This window comes from Cetorhinus maximus, chromosome 18 (assembly GCF_964194155.1).
Source record: "Cetorhinus maximus chromosome 18, sCetMax3.hap1.1, whole genome shotgun sequence".
Lineage (NCBI taxonomy): Eukaryota > Metazoa > Chordata > Chondrichthyes > Lamniformes > Cetorhinidae > Cetorhinus > Cetorhinus maximus.
Genome location: NC_135896.1, coordinates 81,734,491 through 81,749,571, shown reverse-complemented (window position 1 = coordinate 81,749,571; position 15,081 = coordinate 81,734,491).

Genomic DNA, 15,081 nt, shown 5'->3' with positions numbered 1-15,081 from the left:
GAAAACCTGGGACGATTGCCCTTTGGGTCTCCTATTCTTACCTCAAGGTCCTGCTGTGGGATCTGAGGGGTTGCAGTGAGGTGAGCTCTCCCCAGGACGGGAGGAAGAGGACAACCTCTCCAACCCAACAGGGGAGCAAGGAAGTGGCTGAGGAACTCAATATCAGGAGTGTGCTCCCTCTAACATTCAGGCAGTGCACCAAGAGGACCTCAAGCAAGCATGACAAATGAGCGGCACAACACGTTCAGGTGCAAAGCTGCACACCGTTAAGGTTCCAGATTCAAGTCCCACTTCAGGACTTAAAACTAAGGCTGACATTCTAGTGCAGTACTGAGGGAATGCTGCACTATCAGAGATGCTGTTTTTCACATGAAATGTTAAATCGAGGCCCCATCTGCCCACTCAAGTGGATGCAAAAGATTCCACGGCACTATTTCAAAGAGTGGCAGGGAGTTATCCCATGTCCTGGCTAATATTTATCCCTCCATCAACATCACAAAAACAGATCACAGAATCACACAGTGCGGAAGAGGCCCTTCGGCCCATCGAGTCTACACTGACACGTGAGAAACACCTGACTTATCTACCTAATCCCATTTGCCAGCACTTGGCCCATAGCCTTGAATGTTATGACGTGCAAAGTGTTCATCCAAGTACTTTTTAAAGGATGTGAGGCAACCCGCCTCCACCACCCTCCCACACAGCACATTCCAAACCGTCACCACCCTCTGGGTAAAAAGATTTTTCCTCACATCCCCACTAAACCTCCTGCCCCTCACCTTGAACTTGTGTCCCCTCGTGACTGACCCTTCAACTAAGCTGCTCCCTATCCATCCTGTCTATGCCCCTCATAATTTTGTACACCTCGATCAGGTCGCCCCTCAGTCTTCTCTGCTCCAATGAAAACAACCCAAGTCTATCCAGCCTCTCTTCATAACTTAAATGTTTCATCCCTGGCAACATCCTGGTGAGTCTCCTCTGCACCCCCTCCAGTGCAATCACATCCTTCCTATAATGTGGTGACCAGAACTGCACACAGTACTCCAGCTGTGGCCTCACCAAGGTTCTATACAACTCCAACATGACCTCCCTACTTTTGTAATCTATGCCTCGATTGATAATGGCAAGTGTCCTATATGCCTTTTTCACCACCCCACTAACATGCCCTTCCGCCTTCAGAGATCTATGGACACACATACCAAGGTCCCTTTGTTCCTCAGAACTTCCTAGTGTCATGCCATTCATTGAATACTTCCTTGTCAAATTACTCTTTCCAAAGTGTATCACCTCACACTTTTCAGGGTTGAATTCCATCTGCCACTTATCTGTCCATTTAACCATCCCGTCTATATCTTCCTGTAGCCCAAGACACTCAACCTCACTGTTAGCCACCCAGCCAATCTTTGTGTCATCCGCAAGCTTACTAATCCTACCCCCCACATAGTCATCTATGTCGTTTATATAAATGACGAATAATAGGGGACCCAGCACAGATCCCTGTGGTACACCACTGGACACGGGCTTCCAGTCATTAAAGCAGCCTTCTGTCATCAACCTCTGTCTCCTACAACTAAGCCAGTTTTGAATCCACCTTATCAAATTACCTTGTATCCCATGTGCATTTGCCTTCTTTATAAGTCTCCCATGTGGGACCTTGTCAAAGGCTTTGCTGAAATCCATCAACTGCACCACCCTCACCTACACACCTGGTCATCAAATTTGTTAGGCATGACCTCCCTCTGACAAAGCCATGCTGACTATCGCTGATCAAACCTTGCCTCTCCAAGTGGAGATAGATTCTCTCCTTCAGAATTTTCTCCAATAGTTTCCTTACCACTGACATGAGGCTCACTGGTCTGTAGTTCCCTGGCTTATCTCTACAACCTCTCTATCACAATCTTTACAACAAGATGATCTGGTCATTATCACATTGCTATTTGTGGGAACTTGTGTGAATATTGGTTGCTGCGTTCCTACATTACAACAGTGAGTACACTTTAAAAGAACTTCATTGCATATAAAGTGCTTTGAGACATCCAATGGTCATGAAAAATGCTATTCAAATGGAAGTCTTTTTTTCTCTGACATACCCAGCATTCTCCATCATAACACTCTTCAGAACACAACCTTGCAGCTCCAGTCTATCTTCTCACATGCACACCTCCTGCACCTCATATCCCCAACTGAGCAGCCAGCATTCAAACTCACCTTCTGCCTACTGCCCTTTCGTATTCATGCCTCATTGTCACCCTCCACAAATGATGTCCCTTCCTTCGTCTGCACTCAAGCCTTTATGAACACTCAAACCTCTCTGCTTTCTCTTCATGCACCACACAACTTGGTGAGAGGCAAAGACCCAGAGAGAGTGGTGCTCTCCAGTGACAGGCACCTTGTTGACCACTGGCAATCTATGCCCATCCCCAGCTGCTCCACTGGGAAGGAAGTCTTTGTTCCAGGAGGCTGCAGATGTCAGCTGCAACCTGCTGTGAGAGTCTGAGCCTCCTGATGCACTGGTGCTTAGACATGCTGAGAGAGCTGATCCTTTGTCCATATAGCCTGTGTTGGGGGTCTCACCTCCTTTCAGCTGGATCTTGGTGTCATTCCCCTTTGCTCTATGGAGGGGAATGCAGCTGCAGAGAAGGCAGCTGATGCTATGGCTGGTGTTGCTCCTGCTGCTCCTGGAGCAGTTGGCCGAGGTGCAGTCTCTGCTTTTGATCCTCAGTAGAGGTGTGGTCAAGGCAGGCAGCAGATAAGTGCAGCTGAAGATGGAGTGATATGCTTGACAAAGTTTCCTGCAAGAAGTTGGGAATCATCTGTCCAGCAATGAAAGCACTCTCTGAGGGAAGAAGTGCTTTGAACAGCAGTCTCTCATCTGGCCATGACTGCAGCTCTTCAGTTCCACTGATCAAAACATTCCCAGTCTCTCAGTTTCACTGAAAAAACATGTCCCACTGTGCACTGACCTCAGTAACTCTGGTGAATTTCTCGCAGGTTGGAAAACAAGAGCCCTGACTGGGAAATCCAGGATTCAGAGCTAAAGGACCTCATAATTGGCTTCTAAACAGCCTCAACATGCTCTTAATTACTTGTCCAACAGATCCAAGGGTGGGGGGTGTTCTCCATGCACCTTCAATGCCACCCCAGGGAAAGCAGGAAGATGGTTGGGATCACATCAGGATCCAGACCTGCCTCATTTTCTGGGCCTTCCCACCTCACTCTCCCCTGAATACGTCTTCTATGGTCTGGGAAAATTCTGCCCAAAGAGTCCGTTCCCTTTCCTTGGTGTGGGAAGGCAGCGGAACTAGAAGATAGACTAATGGCAGGAGAAATGGGATGGGGGTGGGACGAGGCAGGAGGCTATGTGGTGAAACCACCGGGAATATAGGCAGCCAGAGATAGCAACTTTACATGAACTACATAGAAGTGACTTGATCTACAACACCTCTGACATCAAGCTGTCATTACTTCCCATTCTCTGATTCCAATCATCCTGCTGCCATGGAAAAGGTCATGTGCTTATCAGGGATCAATGGGCACTAAGAATATCCTGCTCTAACTTTGAAGACGAGCTCAGTAATGTCAAATCCCACACATGAGCTGCTGCCTTGTATGGCAGTATTTGTTAGTTATGAACTCAAATGTACAGGTTTATCTGTGGAAAGACCATGGTTACATTTTAACAGTTTTATACAAACATACAAATGAACATATGAATTAGGAGTAGGAGTAGGCCATTCGGCCCCTTGAGCATGCTCCACTACTTAATAAGATCATGGCTGATCTGATTGTGGTTTCAACTCTACTTTCCTGTCTGCCTCCTATAATCTTTGACTCCCCTGTTAACCAATAATCTATGTAACTCAGTCTTAAAAATATCCAATGACCCTGCCTCCACGCTCTCTGTGGAGGCGAATTCCATAGACAAACAACCCTTTGAGACATCTCTGTCTTAAATGTGAGACCCCTTATTTTTTAAACAGTGCTTCCTAATTCTAGATTCCCCCACAAGAGCAAACATCCCCATAGCATTTACCCTATCAAGCCCCCTCATAATCTTATATGTTTCAATAACATAACCTCGCATCCTTCTAAACTCCAATGAGTATTGGCTCAACCTGCTCAACCTTTACTCATAAGATAAGCCCTTCACCACAGGAATCAGTTGAGTGAACCTCCTCTGAACTGCTTCTAATGCAATTATATCCTTTCTTAAGTAAGGAGACCAAAAGTGTACACAGTACTCCAGATGTTAGCTCACCAACGTCCTGTACAACAGTAATGAAACTTCTCTACCTTTATACTCAATTCTCCTTGCAATAAACGCCAACATTCCAATTGCCTTCCTAATTACTTACTGCTTTACTTACTTACATACTAACGTTTTGTGATTCATGTACCAGGACACCCAGATCCCTCTGTACTACAGAGTTCTCCAGTCTCTCTCCATTTGGATAATATATTGCTCTTCTATTCTTCCTGCCAAAGTGGACAAGTTCACATTTTCCCACATTATACTCCATCTGCCAATTTTTTGCCCACTTACTTAACCTATTCATATTCCTTTGCAGACTCCTTATGTATTCTTCACAACCTACTCTCCTATCTATCTTTGTTTCATCAGCAAATTTGGCAACCATACATTCCACTCCTTCATCCAAATCATTTATATAGATTGTAAATATTTGAGGGCCTTGCAATGATCCCTGTGGCACTCCACTAGTTACAGCTTGTCAACCTGAAAATGACTCATCTATCCCTACTCTCTTTTTCCTGTTAGCTAAACAATCCTCTATCCATGCTGATATGTTAACCCATACACCATGAGTTCTTATTTTGTTTAGTAACCTTTGATGTAGCATCTTGTCAAATGTTTTTATGAAGGTCCAAGTGCATCATATCTACAGGTTCTCATTTATCTACCTTGCTTATTACTTCTTCAAAGAACTCTAATAAATTAGTCAAACATGATTTTTCTTTCACATTACCATGTTGACTCTGCCAGATTGCATTAAGATTTTCTAAGTGCCCTGCTATAACCACTTAATAATAGATTTTGGCATTTTCCCCATGAAAGATGTTAGGCTAACTGTAGTTTCCTGCTTCCTGTCTCCCTCCTCTCTTGAATGGAAAAGTTACATTTGTTATTTTCCAATCTGATCGGACCTTTCCAGAATCTGGAAAATTTTGGTATATTATAACCAATGAATCTACTATCTCTGCAGCCTCTTCTTTTAAGACCCTAGGATGCAGGCCATCACATCCTGAGGATTTGTCAGACTTTAGTTCTGATAGTTTCCTCAGTACCCTTTCCTTGGTGATTGTAATTGTTATAAGTTCCTCCCTCCTTTCCACCTCTTGATTTACAAGTATTTCTGAGATGTTATTTGTTATTATCTTCTACAGTGAAGACAGACACAAAATATCTGTTCAACGCTTTCGCCATTTCTTTATTTCCCATCATTAATATCCAGACTCACTCCCTAGAGGACCAACACCCATTTTAATTGCTCTTTCCTTTTTTAAATATTTGTAGAAACTCTTACTATCTGATTTAATATTTCTAGCTAGCTTTCTCTCATATTCTAAGTTCTCATTATTTTAAGTCATTGCCAGTTTTAAAATTCTGTCCAATCTTCAAACCTACCACTAACCTTCGCAGAATTGTACATTTTTTCTGCGAATTTGAAACTATCTTGAACTTCCTTAGTTAGTCACAGATGGTACATCCTTCTCTTAACGTCTTTCTCACTGGAATGCATCTTGCTGAGTGTTATGAAATATCTCCTTAAATATCTGCCACTATATCTCTACTGTTCTACCCTTTAACCTAATTTCCCAGTTCACCTTAGTCCACTCCCTCTTCAAACCCTAATAGTTTCCTTTATTTAAGTTTAAAACACTAGTCTTAGACTCACATTTCCCATCCTCAAACTGGGTGCAAAATTCAATCATGTTATTATCACTGCTACCTGGAGGCTCCTTCACTATGAGGTCATTAATTAGACAGATTAATTAATTAATTAGACTAACTGGCCTATAGTTTTCTGCTTTCTTTGTCCTTCCTTTCTTGAATAGTGGTGTTATATTTGCAGTTTTCCAATCTGCTGGGAATTTTCCAGAATCCAGGGAATTGTAGGAGATTAGAAACAATGGCATCGCTATCTCTGCAGCCACTTTTTTTAAACCCTAGATGCAGGCCATCAGGTCCAGGGGACTTGTCAACCTTTAGTCCTATTGGTTTTCCTGGTACTTTTTCTCTAATCATTGTGGTTGTTTTACATTCTTCCCTCTCTTTTGCCTCTTGATTTTCTGCCATTCTTGGTATGCTTTCTGTTTTTTCTATTGTGAAGACAGGTACAAAATACTTGTTCATAGTCTCTGCCATTTCCTTGTTTCCCATTATTAATTCCCCAACCTCACCCTCTAAGGGATCGATGCTTGCTTTAGCTACTCTCTTCCTTTTTATATACTGTAGAAGCTTTTACTGTCTGTTTCTATATTTCTCCTTCGTTTTCTCTCATACTCCAATTTCTTGCTCTTTATGTTTTTTTAGGTCATTCTTTGCTGATTTATAACATTTTCCCAATCTTCTGGGCTACCACTAATCTTTGCAGCATTTTACACCATTTCTTTCAATTTGGGAGGTGGTGGTGTAGCAGTAATGTCACTGGACTAGCAATAGAGTCCCAGGCCAATGCTCTGAGGACACAGGCTCAAATCCCACTACGCAGCTGGTGGAATTTAAATTCAATTAATAAAATCTGGAATTTAAAGCTAGTCTCTGAAATGCTGACCATGAAACTATCATCAATTGTTGTAAAAACCCATCTGGTTCACCGACTTCTTTCAGAGATGGAAACCCACCACCCCTACTTGACCTAGCCCATGTGTGACCCCAGATCCACAGTAATGTGGTTGACGCTTAACTGCCTTCTGAAATGTCCAAGCAAGCCACTCAAGTCAAGGACAATTAGGGATGGGCAACAAATGCTGGCCTTGCCAGAAATGCCCTCATCCTATGAAAGAATTAAAAAAAAACCATCCTTAAATTCCTTATTAGGATTAAACATCTCTGTCAATAACATGCTGCTTCAATTGTTCAGCATGTAGTCCTGTGTTGTATCTATACCAGGTTGGCACCTCATTTTTAGATATGCCTGGTGCTGCTTCTAGCATGGTCTCCTGCACTCATCATTGAAATAGAGCTGATTCCCTGGCTTGATGGTATTAGTAGAATGAGGAATTTGACAGCCATTAGGTTGCACATTGTGGTTGAATACAATTTTGCTGCTATTGATGGCCCACAGTGCCTCATGGGTGCCCAATTTTGAGCTGCTATATCTCTTCTGAATCTCTCCCATTTAGCATAGTGGTGGTGCCAGATAACACGATGGCCAGTATTCTCAATGTGAAGACGGGACTTCATCTCCTTTGTGGGTGTGTGATGGTCACTCCTGCCAATACTGTCACAGACAGCTGCATTGAGGCATAAGTAGTGGTTTTGTCATTAGACTAGTAATCTAGACGCCTAGCCTAATTCTCTGGGGTCACAGGTTCAAATCCCAATCGTGGCAGCTGGTGGAATTTAAATTCAATTAATAAACTCTGGAATTGAAAGTTAATCTCAGTAATGGTGACCATGACAACTATCATCAATTGTTTTAAAAGCCCATCTGGTTCACTAATGTCCTTTAGGGAAGGAAATCTGCCATTCTTACCAGGTCTGGCCTACATGTGTACTCCAGACCCACAAAAATGCGGTTCATTCTTAACTGTCTTCAGAAGTGGCTGAGCAAGACACACAGTTCACAAGTGATTAAGGATGGGAAACAAATGCTGGCTTTTCCACCAACACCCACGTCCCATGAAAGAATAAAGGGAAAAAAATTAGATTGGTGAGGTCAAGGTCAAGTAGGTTTTTCCTTCTTGTTGGACCCCACCACCGCCTGCCGCAGGCCCTGTCTGGCAGCTATGTCCTTCAGGACGGTAAGTAGCAGTGCTACTGAACCACTCTTGTTGATGGGCTCCCAGCCAGAGTACATTCTGTGTCCTTGTGACCCTCAGTGCTTCTTCCATGTGGTGTACAACAGCTGAGGGAGGGTGGTAGGTGGATTCCTTGCCCATGCAAGATTTGCTCATCTGTTTTCTCTGGTCAAATGCTGCCTTGATGTCAAGAGCAGTCACTTTCACCTCATCTCTGGAATTCTATTCTTTTGTCCATGTATGGACCAAGGCTGTAATGAGCTCTGGAGCCATGTGGCACAAGTAGAAGCCAAACCATCGGTGAGCACATTATTGTGAAGTAATTGCCACTTGACAGCACTGTAGGTGACACCATCCATCACTCCAGTCAAATGCTGCCTTGGTGTCAAGAGCAGTCACTCTCACCTCACCTCTGGAGTTCAGCTCTTTTGTCCATGTTTAAACCAAGGCTGTAATGAGGTCAGGAGCTGAGTGATCCTGGTGGAACCCAAACTGAGCATCAGTGAGCAGGTTATTTCTAAGCAAGTACTGCTTGATAGTACTGTTGATGACTCCTTCCATCACTTTACTGATAATCAAGACTGATGGGGCGGGAATTGGCCAGGTTGGATTTGTCCTGCTTTTTTTGTACAGGACATTCTGTGGGCCTCAGAAGGGGGTCCTGATGGATCATCCACTTGGCACTTCTGGCTGAAGATGCTTCAGCTTTGACTGTTGCACTGATGTGCTGGACCTCACTTTGGCCTTCCTTGACCCCATTGCCACCCAACTTTCTTTATGGCCCTTGTACTAGCTGACATTGGAAATAGTTCCCTCTCCTCAGGTTCCCCACCCTTTCAATAGTATCATCACTTCCCTCCTTAAAAAATCCACCCGACTCTTCTGTCCTTGAAAAATGCTGCCCCATCTCTAACCTGCCTTTCCTCTCAAACATCCTTGAATGTGCTGTCACCTCCAAAATCAATGCCCATCTTTCCCACAACTCCATGTTTGAACTCCTCCAACCAGATTTCTACCCTTGCTACAGCAGTAAAATGGATATTATTAAAAAACATAAATGATATCCTCTGTGACCCCGGTGAACTATGCTTCCCCAGCCTACTAAACCTCTTTGCAACTTTGTCATGGTCGACCTCACCATCCTCCTCCAATGCCTCTCCTCCACTCCGTAGTTCTGTGCGACTGCCTCATTGGTTTCACTCTATCTATCCAATTGTAACCACAGCAGTGGCTTCTCTTTTGCTCCCACACTGCCTGGGAGTTCCCCCAAGAATATCCTTGTCCCCCACCTCTTCCTCAGCTAGATTTTGCCCCTTTGCAACATCACCCACATGTAGACTGAGGACACCCAGCCCTACCTCCTCACATCCAGCCTCCACTGCTCCACTGCCTCTGTGTTGTGTTGCCACACTCGTTGTCCAACATCCTGTCCTGGATGAGCCACAATTTCATTTTAGTTGGAATAACAGAGTCAGAGTAACAGAAACTTGCTCCAACATTCCATCGTGAACTTAACTATGACAACAAGTTAAGCAGGTGAAAACTGACTGGCTCAAAAGGCTTGCATTTATATAGTACCTCTCATGACCGCTGGACATCCCAACCTGCTTTATGACCAATGAAGTACTTTTGAAGTGTAGTCACTGAGTTCATGTAGGCAGCCAATTTGCACACATCAAGTTCCCACAAACAGGACAGTGCAGTTTCGGCCTCCTTAATTAAGGAAGGATGTAAGTACATTGGAGGTGGCTGAGAGGAAGTTTACTAGATTGAAACCTGGAATGAGTGGGAAAGGTTGGACAGACTGGGCTTGTTTCCACAGGAGTTAGAAGAGTGAGGGGTGATTTGATCGAAGTATACAAGATCCCAAATAGCCTTGACAAGGTGGGTGTCAAAAGGATGTTTCCTCCTGTGGGTGAGTCCAGAATTAGGGGGCACTGTTTTAAAATTAGGGGTTGCCCTTTTAGGACAGAGATGAGGAGAAATTTTTTCTCTGAGGGTTGTGCGACTTTGGAACTCTCTGCCTCCGAAGGCGGGGTCATTGAATATTTTTAAGGCAGAGGTAGATAGATTCTTGTTAGGCAAGGCAATCAAAGATTATCGGGGGTAGATGGGAATGTGGAAATCGAAACACAAGAAGATCAGCCATGATCTTATTGAATGGCGGAGCAGACTCGAGGGGCCGAATGGTCTACTCCTGTTCCTATTTCTTATGTTCTTATGTAACGACCAGATAATCTGTTTCAGTGATGTTGGTTGAGAGAGAAATACTGGCCAGGAACTGATGTGTACTGTACTGCTCTGCTCTTCTTTGAATAATGCCAAGGGATCTATTATATCCACATTAGAGGACAAATTGGGCATCGGTTTAACATCTCATCCAAAAGATGCACCTGTGACAGTACTGCACTGGAGTATCAGCTAAATTGTGTGCTCAAGTCTTTGGCGTGGCATTCAAACCCATGGCCTCCTGACTCAGAGGCAAGAGTGCTACCCACTGAGCCACAGCTGACACCAATACATTTTCACATGGAGCAGTGGAGAGAAAACTCTTGGAGTAATTTAAGAAACAATTAGGTGCTACAGTGGGAGTGCTCTGATCTACCTGGATGTATAAATCAAAAAAGCAAAATGGACTTCCTCATCCTTGAGTATATTGTGAAGTGACTAGTTAATCTGTATTAGGTGGTGTTGGTTAAGGGATAAATGTTGGTCAGGGCACTGGAACATGCCCTTGTTTGAATAGTGTCCCAGGATCTTTTATGAAGGCAGATGGGACCTCCAACAGTGCAGCACTCCATCACCGCTACACTAAGTTGATGTGCTAAATCACATAGAATTAACTGCACTGAAACAGGTAATTTAGCCCATCTGGTCTGTGCCGATGTTTATACTCCACATGAGCATCGTCCCACTCTAATTACCTCTTCCCACTGTATCTCTGTTCCTACAGTACCTCTCCTGCATGTATGAATCAAGTCTCCACTTAAATGCATCAATGCAATTTGCTTCAACCACTGCATGAGACAGAATTCCACTTTGTCACTACTCTCTGTGTAATGGAATTCCTCCTAATTTTTTTATTTGATCTCTATGCCTCCTTGTTCTTGTCTCACCCACAAATGGAAACAGTTTTCCACATCCACCCTGTCAAATCCCTTAAAGGCATCTATCAGATCCACTCTTAGACTTCTTTTTTCTAGCCTGCTCAATTTCTCTTGATAACTGCATCCTCTGAAATCTTCTAATATCCTTGTAAATCTTTTATGTATTTTCCAATGTTTCAATATTGTGATCATTCAGTTAATCACTGTCACACTCGCCTTGTAGTTTTTATTCTCAGAGAGCTTAAAATCCCTGTCTTCTCTCTCTGACACACAATGACTCCTGTCTTTTCTGTGTCTGTGTCACCGGATTACTGTTGCTGGGCAACAGTGAAGCTTTTCTACTTTTTTTTCAGAATTACTGAACATTCGGCCCCTTTTAACCCACCTCTTTAACTTCAGGGGTTGTAAGACCTCATTAAAAATGTATATACAAAAACAAACCCAAAATACCTTAAACCTTTTAGTCATAAATCTATCTAGACTCCCAGGCACCAAGGGTCATAAACAAAACCTAAAATAAACTGAAACCATTTTTATCTTTCTTAGCACACAAATATATATAAATTCAACTCAAAATTATACATTATTCATAAGATATAATGTGTATAAATTCGACTTAAAATTATACATTATTCATAATATATTGTTGTGAATATCTAGTTCAGTTCATGTGTTTCAGTAAGTAACTTATAGCTTGTAGTTTTAAGTGTTAAAGTTTTAACAGGGAGGCAATGGCATAGTGGCATTGTTGCTAGTCTTGTAATCCAGAGACCCAGGGTAATGCTCTGGGGACCTGGGTTCAGGTCCCACCACAAAAAAAAATCTGGAATTAAATGTCTAATGATAACCACAAAACCATTGTCGATTGTTGCTTAAAAAAGAAACCCCATCTAATGTCCTTTAGAGAAGGAAATCTGGTGACGCCAGACCCCACAGCTGGTTGACTCTTAAATGCCCCCTGAAATGCTGATCTAGCCAATGATGCCCATATCCCAATGAATTAAAAAAAAGTAGAACATGGGATGAGTGCAATGTAAACAAGTTGGGAGGTTACTACATTTAAATGGTCAGAATAGAGGAGATAGATAGATAGAGTTATCAAACTAAAACAATACATGATCTAACTGAAAACCAAAATTGCCAATGGAAACAGAAAAGGGAAACACAGAAAGAAAACAGATCCTCCCAGTTTCTGAGGAAACAAAAAACTGAACTTGAGATTTGGAAGCCAAAACTTCTATGCAGACTGAAACTGGCTGAGGCAACATAAAGGAATGCAGAGCCATCCAAGCAGGAATTGCAAATGGAACTGGAGTATACAGTTTGCAACTCACTGAGAGAAGATAGCCAAAGTAAATGACAGTTCGATAGACCTGCACTATAATCAGAGTAAGAAACAAACTTCATCATCCACTGTGTGGAAGGTGGGTGAGAGTTAATCCCAGTTTGAATGTTGTGGGGGAACAGAAGCCCCCAAGATTGCCTAGTTTGAAACAAGTGGAAGAATCTATTGTGGTCCTCGCAATGTATTGTGGCAAAGAAAGCAACCAATCGATTAGCTTGGAAGTCCCAAGCCATTAGCTTGGGTCTCTGGATTACTCGCACAGTGACATTACCACTATGTCACCATCTCCCCCTACATAGCTGGGTATCAGCTATGATGTTAATCATATTTGTTCTGTATACAATAAAGTATAAGTTTTATTTTAAAAAAAGTTAAATCTTCTGGCATATTTTTATTGGTTAAAATGAGGCGTTTGGATTTCTCTTTAAACGTTAACAGTCCTTAACCGGATGGAGACCATATCTGCACACAGTACTCCATTTCTAACCAGGGTTCTACATAAATTTAACATTACCTCCCTGCTTTAGTATTCTCAATACAAATGAGCCCCAGGGCTTCCTTTTTAATTGTTATGATCTTTCAGGCATTTAGGTATCTGTATTCCCAGACCATTTTGCTCCTCTATCCCATTTAATAACTAGTCTCCTTATTCCTCCTACCGTAACAAACTGCCTCACACGTCACAATATTGAAATTTATTTTCATGATGATACCAATCTGTATTGTCTGCAAATTCTGACACCATAGCTCCAATTGCCGAGTCGAAATCATATATACATGTGGTGAAAACTAATGGTCCCATAATGGATCTCAGTAGGACACCACTTGACACTGCCAGGGTGAGTAACTTCCCTTATTTCCTTCCATTTTTTTTTTGTTTTGTAGCCAACTTTTTTCTTATCTGGGCATTGCTGTCAAAGCCAGCATTTATTGCCCATCCCGAATTGCCCTTGAGAAGATGGTGGTGAGCCACCTTCTTGAACCACTGCAGTCCATGTGTTGTATGCACACCCACAGTGCTGTCAGTGAGGGAGTTTCAGGATTTTAACCTAGCAATGACGAGGGAACAATGATATATTTTCTGGTCAGGATGCTGTATGACTTGGAGGAGTATTTGGAAATGGTGCTGTTCCCCAACACCTGTTGCTCTTCAAGGTGGTAGAGACTGTAGGTTTGGAAGGTGTTGGTCAAGGAAGCCTTGACAAGATACTACAGTGCACCTTGTAGATCATACACGTTGCAGCTATATTGCAGTGATGGTAGAGGGAGTGAATGTCTAACATTTACTCTTCAATACATTCTGCTATCTGATCATTGCCTCATAGATTCATAGAATGGTTACAGCGTAGATGGCTGCCACTCAGCTAATTGTGGCCCTCTGCAACAGCAAGTCAATTAGTTCCACTACCTTCCCCTTTCCCTGTAACTCTGCAAAATTTGCTTTTGAGTGTTTATCCAATTCCCCTTTCAAAGCCACAATTTTATCAACTCTCAGGCAGTGCCTTCCAGTTCTAACCACTTGCTGAGCAAAAAGGTTGTTCCTCATGTCACCATTAGTTCTTTTGCCAATCACCTTAAATAAGTGTCCCCTTGTTCTTGACCCTTCTGACAATGGAAACAGTTTCCTTCTATCTACTCTGTCCAGACCCTGCAGATTTTGAACACTTCTATCAAATCTCCTCTTAGCCTTCTCAAAGGCTATCTTCCCCAATCTAACCCTATAACTGAAGACCCTCATACCTGGAACCATTCTTATAAACTTTTTCTACACCCTCTGTAATGCCTTCACATCCTTCATAAAGTGCAGTGCCAGAATTGGATAGAATACTCCAGTTGAGACCGAACCATTGTTTCATAAAGGTTCATCATAATTTCCTTGCTTTTATTTACAAAGCCCAGGATACCATATGTTATCTTGGACCACTTTCTCAAGCTGCTCCGCCACCTTCAATGATTTGTACACACAAAGCCCCAGGTCTCTCTGTTCCTGCACTGAATTTAGAATTGCACCCTTTATTTTATATTACCTCTCCTCATTCTTTCTACCAAAATGTACCACTTCATATATCAATACCACCACGTACACCCTGAGCTTAGTCATGAGTCTCTTCTGTGGCCCCTTATTGCAGACTTTAGAAAAATCTATGCATACCACAGCCCTTTTTATCACTTTCTGTTATTTCTTCAAAAATTCAAAATGGCTTGTTTAGCATCACCTTCCTTTTAGGAATCTGTTATTTATTATTATATTCTCCATTACTAGCGTGGGGAGGTGGTGACATATTGGTATTGTCACTGGACTAGTATTCCAGAGACCCAGGTTAGTGCTCTGGGGACCTGGGTTTGAATCCCACCATGGCAGATGGTGAAAATTGAATTCAATAAAAAGCCGGAATTGAAAGTCTGATGAGGACCATGAAACCATTGCTGATTGTTGTCAAAAACCCATCTAGTTCACTGATACCCTTTAAGAGAAGGAAATATGCTGTCCTTATCTGGTCTAGCCTTGTGGTTGACTCTTTGATGCCCTCTGAATAAGGGCAATTAGGGTTGGGCAATAAATGCTGGCTGAGTCAGTGACACCCACACCCCATGAATGGATAACATTGTTTTGTTTATCTGATCTTTTAACAAGGATTCTAGCAT